This window comes from Passer domesticus, chromosome 1 (genome assembly GCF_036417665.1).
Source record: "Passer domesticus isolate bPasDom1 chromosome 1, bPasDom1.hap1, whole genome shotgun sequence".
Classification (NCBI taxonomy): domain Eukaryota; kingdom Metazoa; phylum Chordata; class Aves; order Passeriformes; family Passeridae; genus Passer; species Passer domesticus.
In genome coordinates this window covers 105,034,062-105,044,539 of record NC_087474.1, presented here as the reverse complement: position 1 = coordinate 105,044,539, position 10,478 = coordinate 105,034,062, and the positions used below count along the sequence as shown (strand labels likewise).

General features: G+C 38.0%; 1 long non-coding RNA gene across 1 annotated transcript; it reads left to right on the top strand.

Moving 5' to 3' along the window:
• The first annotated feature begins 779 nt into the window (after positions 1–779).
• LOC135289097 (uncharacterized) lies at positions 780–5,506 on the top strand. The gene is made up of 3 exons (XR_010351898.1): positions 780–1,949; positions 3,429–3,546; positions 5,456–5,506. It is a non-coding gene; the product is annotated as an uncharacterized LOC135289097 (long non-coding RNA).
• The last annotated feature ends 4,972 nt before the right edge of the window (positions 5,507–10,478 follow it).

Here is a 10,478-nt window from a genome sequence, read left to right as displayed (position 1 = left end):
GTTGCTACAATGTCTGAGAAGACAAGGAATCCATAAAAGTATCTGGTATTCTTTCAGTGAAGTAAAAATACCATAATATAAAATGAATGATCAAAATTAGGAATGGGTGAATGGAGAAAACTATTGATTAAAAAAATGTATGAATTAATATTTGGAAGAATTAGCTTATTCATATGAATGCTGTTTCATATCTTGAAGCCAAATAAGCACCAAGTACCATAGTGAATATTTGTCTTAAATACATCATCAGTCTGATGAAAATAACAAATACACACCAGAATTAGTAGAATAGTGAGTCTTGAAGGAAAGGCAAGAAATAACTTGTGGGATTATGCTCAATGAACACTAAAACTTGCTTCCTGTTATCAGCTGGGTGAAATTTCCTCAGCTGGGGGTGTCATAGTCATTGCTTTGATTGCAGACCAAGAGCTGACATTTGACTTTAGCAGTTAAAATACAGTCAGTACAGCAGCACTGTGCTCTGAAGCTTCAGATGAAATGTATTATGGCAAATGCCATTAACTTTACTGCTTAAAATGACTTTAAGCACCATTTCCTGCGTGCTATTATATGCTGCTATGAGTGTGGCAGGCAGTGATCCACCTTTGCATGCATCTATGATTGATTTCTTTGTAACCCTCTTCTGTGCAATGGCGTTCGCTTGTGATTTTCTACTTCCTGAAGGATGTTCAGATGGATGTCTGAATCATCAGTGTGAATGTTCGAATCAGCAGCAAATGAGATGTAATTTAAATAGCAGTGGTGGTATGGAACACTACGCATCGAAAGAATTCACAGTCGTAAGCAACTTGAGCATCACACCTAAAATACCTGAGCAAGCTGTGAAGGAAAAAGGGTGTTATATTATTTTCTCACCAGGTTGCTTCTGAAGATGCTGAAAGGAGCTGCTCTTCTAACAGGAAGGAAGAATATTTATTTTCTGGAGAAAGAGTACACGGTGAAAGCATTTAATCACTGCATTGACTTGAAATTGGTTTGAAGATAAAATGACATTTGAATCAAACTACTACCTGATCCAACATCTAAACCAAGATGATACTGTTAACTGAAGTGCTGAAAGAATTTTCCTCCCATTATAATGAGAAAAGACTTATCAAAACAGTTGTCAGAACTAAGAGGTTTGTCTTAGGAATGCGAACACAGGCTGTGATCCCATAGAGAAGTGTGCTGCAATGTGCCAAAAGTACGAAGGCTTTACTATCAGCAATAGCATTTCTGCAAGTCCTGATTGACACGTCCTTAAAGTATAAGAGCAAATAGTCCTGTAAGTTAAGTGGAAACAATTTTATGTCAAATGATCCAGTTATTACATTTTTTGTTTTCTCTTACACATTTTTAGTAATTTCTAAGAATATAATCCATCTGGATCTCCTATTTTGAAACCCCCTGAACTAAACTATACATATGAGGACCTTGGAAGTCATGTTGAATTCAGAATTTGTACAACAGCGTTCCAGGAAAATGTAATTTTCACAGCTGTGGAAGAAGGAAGCAGAAAGCAAATGGCACTATTTTCTGTATCTCTGTTTGGAAAGTCACAGATGATCTCTGGGAATTTATCCAGTGCATCTATACTGACAACAAGTACCAACTGCAATAGGCCAGAAATAAAACTCTTTTATACAATTAGCCTAGTGAGAAACAGTAGGAAAAAGAGCATTTTAAAAGAAAATAACTACCTGCCTTGAGGTGAGTGGTTTTGAATTGACCATAATGACTTTGTCTCTCATACCATAATTCTCTGTTATCTGTTGGCTTTCTTTTTTTTTCCTAGCAGACAAACAATCCCTTTGAACAGAGCTCTCTGAAGTGTCACTCTGGGTATGAAGGGATGGAGAAGAAAACCTTTGAGCTTTGACTGTATGGTAACAGATGCACTAAACTCCATGCAGGAGTGAAATCCTGTGGGGGTCATCACTGGAATTCAGGTATAGCTAACAAGGAATAACCTGCTATGTTTATCTTACATGATCTCTTCTGTTTGCATATGCTGAAGATGTCTAAAGACACCATACTCTTGACACACCCATGACAAAGTGATAACAGATTTGGCTTATTGATGGGGAGCCTCCCAAGTCTGAAGATGTACCATCTGTCCCTTCCCCCCTACACACTGTGCATTCTCAGGCTACATTTGTTTTGTAACTTTTAAATTTTTTTAAGTTTAGACAATTCATCATTTTGACTAGATTTCTGTTAAGTTCTGGGAGCAATGAGAAAAACCAGAAGCAACAGATAACACATTTTACTTCTGACTTCTTAGTGTAAGGGCAGAGGTTTCTGTGAAAATCTGACTGCTTCAACCATGCTCTTGGTGATCAACAGTATTAAAACAATAATTTTCTCTTATTTCTAGGGTATTCTGAACCATTCTATTAATGTTTCTGTTTTTATAGAGTCTTTGTTTTACTAATGCCAGAAATGTTTGTTTTTCTAACAATCTAACACAGAGCATAAAATTGTATACTTCAGACCAGAGAAATGACACATTAAAAAACATATTTATTGTACAAACTTGCAATAAAGAGATGTGAAAAAAGCCCACCAACAAACCTCTCCATTTTTATGTATCATAACTTTTATGTGATGGATGAAATATGGCCTATGTCCTTGGAAAGGACAGCATTTAGAAAAGGAGCAGGATTTCACCTCATGCACAAGACTAGTAGGAAGTGCACTATGTGCCTGTCCTACTGTGTTGATACAGAATATAATCAGATATAGTCAGATCTAACTATAATTTCCCTTCAGGTATGCTGAATTATCTGGATTTCCCACCTCACTTGATATATTGTTGGGTTATTACACTCTTCATCCAGATGACTTTTCAGATCTGAGGTGGAGTTTTTGTTCAGACGTGAGAGCTAGCCTGTGAAAAGCAGCCCATTCTGCAGGAGTTAAGCCAGTAGTGGGAATAAAAATGATTTAGTCAGAGCAAGATTTTTAAACACATATTACATTGCAAATAAATGCACTTAAAGATGTATAACAAAGCGTGAAACCTTCCTGTTTCTTTGTTTACTCTTGTTCCCAAAAAGTAATTGCCTGTCAGATTTTGAACTTGTTTGGCATAAGATTGGAAAAAACCCCAAAACCTAAAGTGTTCTTTGACTCTGTTTTGCTGTAATATAAAGCAGAAATAAAAATAATTTCCTTATTATTGTGATAATTTAAATACAAATTGGTCCCAATCCAGAGCATAAAATAACTTATATGGTTTCACTGACATGCAACACAGGATGTGAGTTTTCATGGGGAAGTGAGGGTAAGAGGCACGGACTGCAACTCCATGAAATGTCTTATCAAGAATGTTTTGAGAGCTTCCACACTGTCTCAGAGCTCAGTCACTTACATACATTTTCAGTAAGAAAGCTGCAATTAAAATTAACTTTTTTTTTTTTTGTCAGTCTATGGACTACCAATGGGAAGCAGACTGAAATATCCTTTTGGAGTGGCCTCCTTTCTTTGTCAGAGAATCTATCACCACTGTGAATACCAGTTCTGAAAAAGTGAATGAAAAGGAAGGTTGGTTTTCTTTATGTGCTGTGAAGATATATGTAGACTATGCATTGTACAGACAACATTTCTGGTGGTTAGAGAAATACAAAGATGCCTTTGATGGTTTTTCTTGCTCTCAACCATTTTCTAGTAGCCTATGTGTTTTGTATCTAACTTCTTGATGACTTCCTGGACTGCTTTCAATTTCTCTTTGAGAATACTCAGTACTTAAGCAAACCAACCAACCTACCAACTAATCCATGGTTAGCCAGTCTGCATAGCTGATGAAATCTCTCTGGAGAGATAAACCAGTATTTTCTATTTCCTCTGGCATTTTCAAGACTTTACAAGGCATGTGGACATTCATGCTTCATTGCCAGCTGTGGCAATCAACACTGATGCTTATAAACTAAGTCTTTATAATTTTAGTTATAAGCTAAATAGCCCAAGAGATTAGTATCTTTGTCATGCTGTGCAATGTTTAACATCTTTTCGTCATTTGGTGAATAAACTTACCATACCCGCTGCAGAAGTCTCCAGAGTAAACTGCAACAGGAACATCCTCTTCAATAGTATAAGGGAAAATTGCACAATAAAGATTAAAAATGTTTCCCAATAATAAATTTAACAGGACTGGATTAGTATTTGCACTCAGCTTAATTATGAAAATTTTAAAGCTGCAAGGAGATGTATAAATGAGCAAGATTGGGACAATATGTACCAAAATTATAAGACACATTTAGAGAGCTACAATTTTCATTTTTGCATTTAAATAAACCTAAAAATATGTTCTGGAAGGTGGAGTATATAAAAGAATTTCATGTTGCTCCTTTTTTGGAAATTACAATATCCTGGGCTTCACAAGTTTGTTAATTCATACAATGTATTACTTTTACCTTTAAAAACATGTGTCATATTAAAAAAAAAACCCAAATAACCCCAAAAAAACCCAAAACAAAGAGTTGTAAAATATTTGCAGAATCAAGTATGTATATAATAAAAAACATAAATGTATTATCCAGGATGTTTGGAAGCATTTTCTCTTACAGTTTAGCAATTATAACTGGGGTATTTCCTCTTTGTCCTGTAACAGCAGAGTAAATACCAAGTTTCATAAACCTTTCCTTATTGTAAGCCTTCAGATATACAATTGTTCTAAACTATTCAAAGACTGCTATAACATGCCACTAGGTAAAATTTGTGGGTTTTTGTGGATACTGCACTGGTTTCTATGTGTAATAAATGTTACAACAAAGTGAGGAATGATGGAGAAATTTATTTTTTCAAACAGGCATTTTATCTGTTCTTTAAAACTTTAGTATTGAAAACTAGGAATTGTGTCTGATTGTGGTGCTAGTGGTATTCCACTCCACACAACCTCTAGGAAGACTGGATGATGCTCTGCATGAAGCAGCAGTCTTCAGAACAATGCAGTTTAAAAAGTACTGGTCATCTCCATGGGTGTAGCAATGGACAAATCTCACAAAGTTCTACTGACTTACATGCAGAAACTGCTTGTTTTAGTGGAGAGGAGCCTGATGGGGGTGCCTGAATTCTGCTGGCACTAGTGGGTTTCACCATTGCTGTAAGGTGGCAAATTCTGTCTGTGATAACTGAAAGCAGGACCATGTATAACTGGGATGTCCTATATAGCATATATAGCTCTCTTTCCTTCTGTACAGCTTTGTGCTAGTAGGGCAAAGTGTGCATAGAAAAAGTAGAGATAGAAAGGGGAACAGGGAGAGTGAACCAGCAAAATATGCAGAAAAGGGACTCAGTGTAGTTTTCTCAGGCAGTCTGCTCAGTTGTTTTCTTTTTTTTTTTTTCTCTTTTGTGTTTGTTTGTTTGGTATTCATTTTTAAAATCCTGTGCAGCCAATGAAGAATGAATTAAGGTGGCATTCTTTATGTGTTTGCTTGTTTGTTTCTTTTGGCAGAAGGATCTGACTCCCTTTGAAAACCTGAGAATATTTTCCATTTGTTTGCTGTTTTGCTCATGTCTGCATCAAGGCAGAGAGCCAGTGTGCTTATTGGAACTGGATCCCTTCAGAGCTCCTCATCGATGCCATGGAACAAGGTAGATCTAAATACAGCTGGACCAGAAATAAACTGCTCTCACCTGAGTAAAAGGAAGTAGGGTGAGAATATTGAAAACTGGAGTGGTCTTGTAATTTTTGCTTGATCTTCTTTAAAGAAGTCCCCAACTGAGGCTGATTTCAAGAGGCGCCAGCACAGATGAGGATGCAATGTGTCCTGAGAACACCCTTTCCTTCCTTGCCAGGGGGTCTGCAGGTGCCCTGTAAGTAGATTCTTACCAGAATTTGATTTAAATGGGTGTATTAGCTTGAAATAAACATCTCTTTTGTGTACTTGTGCATTTTTAAGTTGTGGGAGTGTCTCATTAATTCATTTAATTATGCAGAGATGTGGCAGAATCTGCTTTCCCTGTTGCAGAGCAAATTAAGGCCAAAAAAGGGCCTCTCAGGAGCTACATAACCCAAGCAATTTCCTGAGAAGCTGCGTAGCTGCAGCCTCCAGACAATTTGCCCTTGCCTTGCCTATGCCTCTCTGAAAGTAGACTTGCCCTTCTGATGCAGACCAGAGCATGAAGTTTTTTCCTGGTAACTTTCCCCTATAATAGCATGTCCCATGTAATATTTCTTAGTAAAAATCCTCCTCTTGTCATAAAAAACAAGAGCTCTGAAAATGTTCTGTCATCTACTGTGGCTGTTAACCAGATGCATCAAGAAGAATGATCCGTAGGACATAACAATGCAATATCTCGGCAGGGTTTGGATAACCTGCCAGTTTCTTTTTCGTACTAATATGCCATTAAATAAACAATTAGTTTTAATGTCTTTTGGCGCTTTAATCTTGTAATAATGCCTCCTTAAAGGCTAGAGGTTTGAAAATTGCCGACTCTTGTGGATCATCCCTGCCAGGCTCATTTTTTCCTCCCCGCTGGCGAACGCGGGAGAGCGGCGGGGGGTCGCTGCAGTTCCAGGCACGGCCACGGGAGGGCGCTGCGCACCGCCGGTGGCTCCCGGCGCTCGCTCGGGATCCATCCCGGACCATTCCTCACCGGGCGCTGGGAGCTCCGCCGGCAGCACGCACGGCGAGATGCATTGGATTCGAACAGGAGAAAGAGCGAAAAAAGCCCATCCGCAGAGTAATAAGGAAAATAGGTTCTATCTAGCAGCTACAGACATCAATAAAATTAAGAACTATTAAGCGGCACGCTCAATTGCGAATATGTCTTAAGGGCATGCCATTTTTATCTATAAGATAGTCTAATACACACCATGAACTTGCAGCCGTGTGCTTCTGTAGTGCTGATGAGAATCTAAAAGCTGTGATTTTCTGCTTGCATGTTCCACTGCTTTCCCCAGACCCCCAAAATCCAAACTTCCTAATTGGTTTTAAAAATGAAATATCTTGGAAGTTCCTGTGGACCTGCTAAAGTGTTTCCTAGCTTTACCTGGTAGAGGTGGGAGTATGTTCTTTTTTACTCACACAAATTTTCCTGCCTGTTGCCAAGAAAAATGCGAGTTCAGAGGGCTCAGCAGCAGACAGATTGCCTGGGGAGTGTAAAAGCTCCACTTTTGCTAGGAGAGATTCACAGACAGCACAGATCAGGAATGAAATACTACCAGGTAAACTAATTCACAATTTATCAACTTTAGCCCACAGGACTGCCTCTGAAACCATCCCTACATGTTTTGTAGAGTAAGTCCTCTGAATGTGCACTGAGGAGGAAGAGATGCAGCTCAATTTAACTGGGAGGTGTGCCCAGTGTCATCTTGCAGCTGTAAGGTTTCATTAGGCAGGTTGCCTTTCTGGGGACTTCTATAGCTTCAAATCAAGTAAATAATTTAAAATAAGTACTTTATCTCACTGGTCATTGCAGTTCTTGAAATGTAGCACTTCAAAGGTATGGTTAATAAAGTGATATGGATAAATAAAGGAAGTATCCTTCATCATCAGTAGGATGCTACAATAATGAATTGACATCCTGGTAGTTAAACAAAACAAAGCAAAAAAAGAAATCTTTCAGATGCATGAAATTTTAAATGCAGAACATTTTTAGAAGTTAAATCACTGAGCAATAGGCAATCTTCATGTATTTATTCTTTAGTAAGTACAACTTTATTTTGCCCTTGGAAGCCATAAAGTGGCATTTATAATGTCCACAGATGTCTATTTGTTGCTAATTGCCAGCAAAAATAAATCCTGAATGGTGAAAAATACTTTTAAACTATTTATAAATTATATTATTCTAATTGTGGAGTTGATGTTTGTCTTCATATGGCATTTTTCCACTGTGACTCAAAATCCAGTTGTTGTTTTCCTCCTTTATTAATTTTATTCTTGTCTTTCTTCTCATACAATTGAGGATAGCTAGGTCTTTAGGTAAAGGTTCTATAAAAGACCTTGGGTTTGTTGTGCTAGTTTGGATGCCTTATGGAACAGCCCATATTAACAGATTTCACAGAAACACAGAATTACAGAAGTAAGGTGGGAAGAGTGTTCTGGTCCAACCCTCCTGCTCAAGCTGTGTTGCCTAGAGCTGTGTGCAAGACGGTGTCCAGATGGCTTTTGAACATCTTCAGGCTGGGAGTCTCTACTGCTCTTCTGGGCAGTGTGTGCCAGTGCTCTGTCACCCTCACAGTGAAAAAGCTTCTCTGGTGCTCAAAGGGACCTCGTGTATTTTAGTCCTGCCCCTGGGCACCACTGAGAACAGCTTGTCTCCCTCCCCTCTATACCCTACTTTCAGGTATTTGTACACATTGATCAGATCCTCCCGAGCCTTCTCTTCTTCAGTCTGAACAGCTCCAGCTCTTTCAGCATTTTGTCATAGCAGAGGTGATTTTAGCACAGGTGCTTCCAGGAATACTGCTCTGCCAGGGTCTCTGCAGCTACTGCTTCTTGATCCAGGGGATTGTGGCAAAAACTAGAAGAAGCACTTAAAAAAATAAGTAAAATTGGTATTTAAAAGTAAAATCTTGGTTAAAAATATGAGCTTCATTCTGTAGTGTCTGGCTGAACAGGAAGAAAATGCATTCGTTATTTTATTCTTGGTCCCCTGCTAGGCCAGGGTAAATGTCATACAAGGTATTGACATTTCAATTTATATTAGACTATGAACTAGTTCAGAGAAAAGGTAGAAAAAGCCCCACACTGAACTGTATCAGAATACAGTCTGTAACTTAATCCTTTGTATATATATTTTTCAAATATCTGCCAAACTGTGAGTTATCATACAGTGAGTAAAGTGCAAAACAACAGCTCATGTGCAACAATAAATTAAGGACTTCTACTAACTACTTTTGAGATTTGACATGCAGAGCAGTCATGAGAATGAAAGTTGTATCTGCCAACACATTAAATCTGTCACAGATAAATCAGCAAATAGTATCACATTGTCATGGGTGAAGAGAGAGCTTCAGACAAAACTGTTTAGAGAAGCTCTCCCACTGAGTCACAAGGTGCAGCAAGGACCCCCTTGCTCTCTAAATGCCTTCTCAGAGAGGAGCCTGGCTGCAGCTGGAGTCAATCCTAGACCCAGACTTTTTCAGTGGTTTAAATCTAAGGAATTATGAAAGCATGGTTGAACCTTTGCTCAACTTTGTACTGTAAGATTAAGGATGGCAAACCAGATATATCTATATGAAAAGGAATGATTTTGATAAACAACTAGACAAAAAGATCATAATCAGAATTATTTACTATACAGTATAGAAGCTAAAACTACTATTATAACATAGTACAGTATAGTGTACTATATTAAAGCAGCTATACTAAATCTAGCAAAGAAGAAACAGTTATTAAGTAGAGATTGATGTTGCTCACCCATACCAGTGACATTGGGCAAATCTCTTTTGCTCAGCCTTGAGGGGATTCCACCCAAGGGTGGAATCTCTGCACACATGAGGAACCTGCTGTTTGAAAGTGGGACTGGCCTTTCAGAGTTTAAAGTGACTGTCAGTCGTATGTCTCAGGCCAGCTGCACCAGCTCAGCATTTTTGATAAGGGTAATTTACCATGTCTGCCACATCTTCACCTTGATGTCAGGGTGTTTAACTTTGGGATTGATGAGTCAGACTGGTTTTAACATAACTCAGCACCAAAAGCAAAATGACACCCCTTCTCAGTTCACCATGGTAGCTTTGCAGAGAGGTCATTGTTTGAATTTTTTTGCCACATTCCAGGCAGAGCATCCTGCTACATGACTATAATGAGAACTGGAATTATAAATGTAATTGTAATTATACAGTATGTTGCTGCACTCTACTGTCTATGCAGATATGTAATGTCTAATGTAATTTAGAGGTAATGCACTACTTTTGAGCTTCATTGTTATATTGCTGGAATTGCATTATCCAGACATACCTTTCTGCAGGACATAAAAGCCAAGTCTGGGAGGACTGTGCAAAAACATACAGTTTCTCCAAACTGAATTGCTTTTTAGGATTGTCAGTGACAGTAAAATAAGTTTGTTTTCTGGACAAGAGTGCAAGAGTGTGTGTGTATATATATTATATATATTATATAGGTTCTAGACTTCACATTCTGCACTACTTTTGAGAAACTTTCACATATTTAGTCTTGTTACTCATTACTCTGCTTTATTGAGTAATATCATGGATGAGACTAATGAACAACAAAACAAAAATAAGAAAAATAAAATTATTTTCTAATTAAAACCTGATAAAACCTGGTTAGAGGATAGAGTGGCACAAATTTCATAGAGCATTGAAATGCAGGTCCATTATTGCTACTGCTTTTGGTGTATTTATACAGGGTTAAGTGAATAGGCATAGACTTAAAGCATTAATAAGCCAGAATCTTTGTGAAGAAGCTTTTTATTTTTTTTTTCCTCTAGACAGGGACTCTAGAGATGTTTTTTCACAATATATGAGTGCAGGTGCAGTCCACACCAACACCTCAGCTCATTTGGTC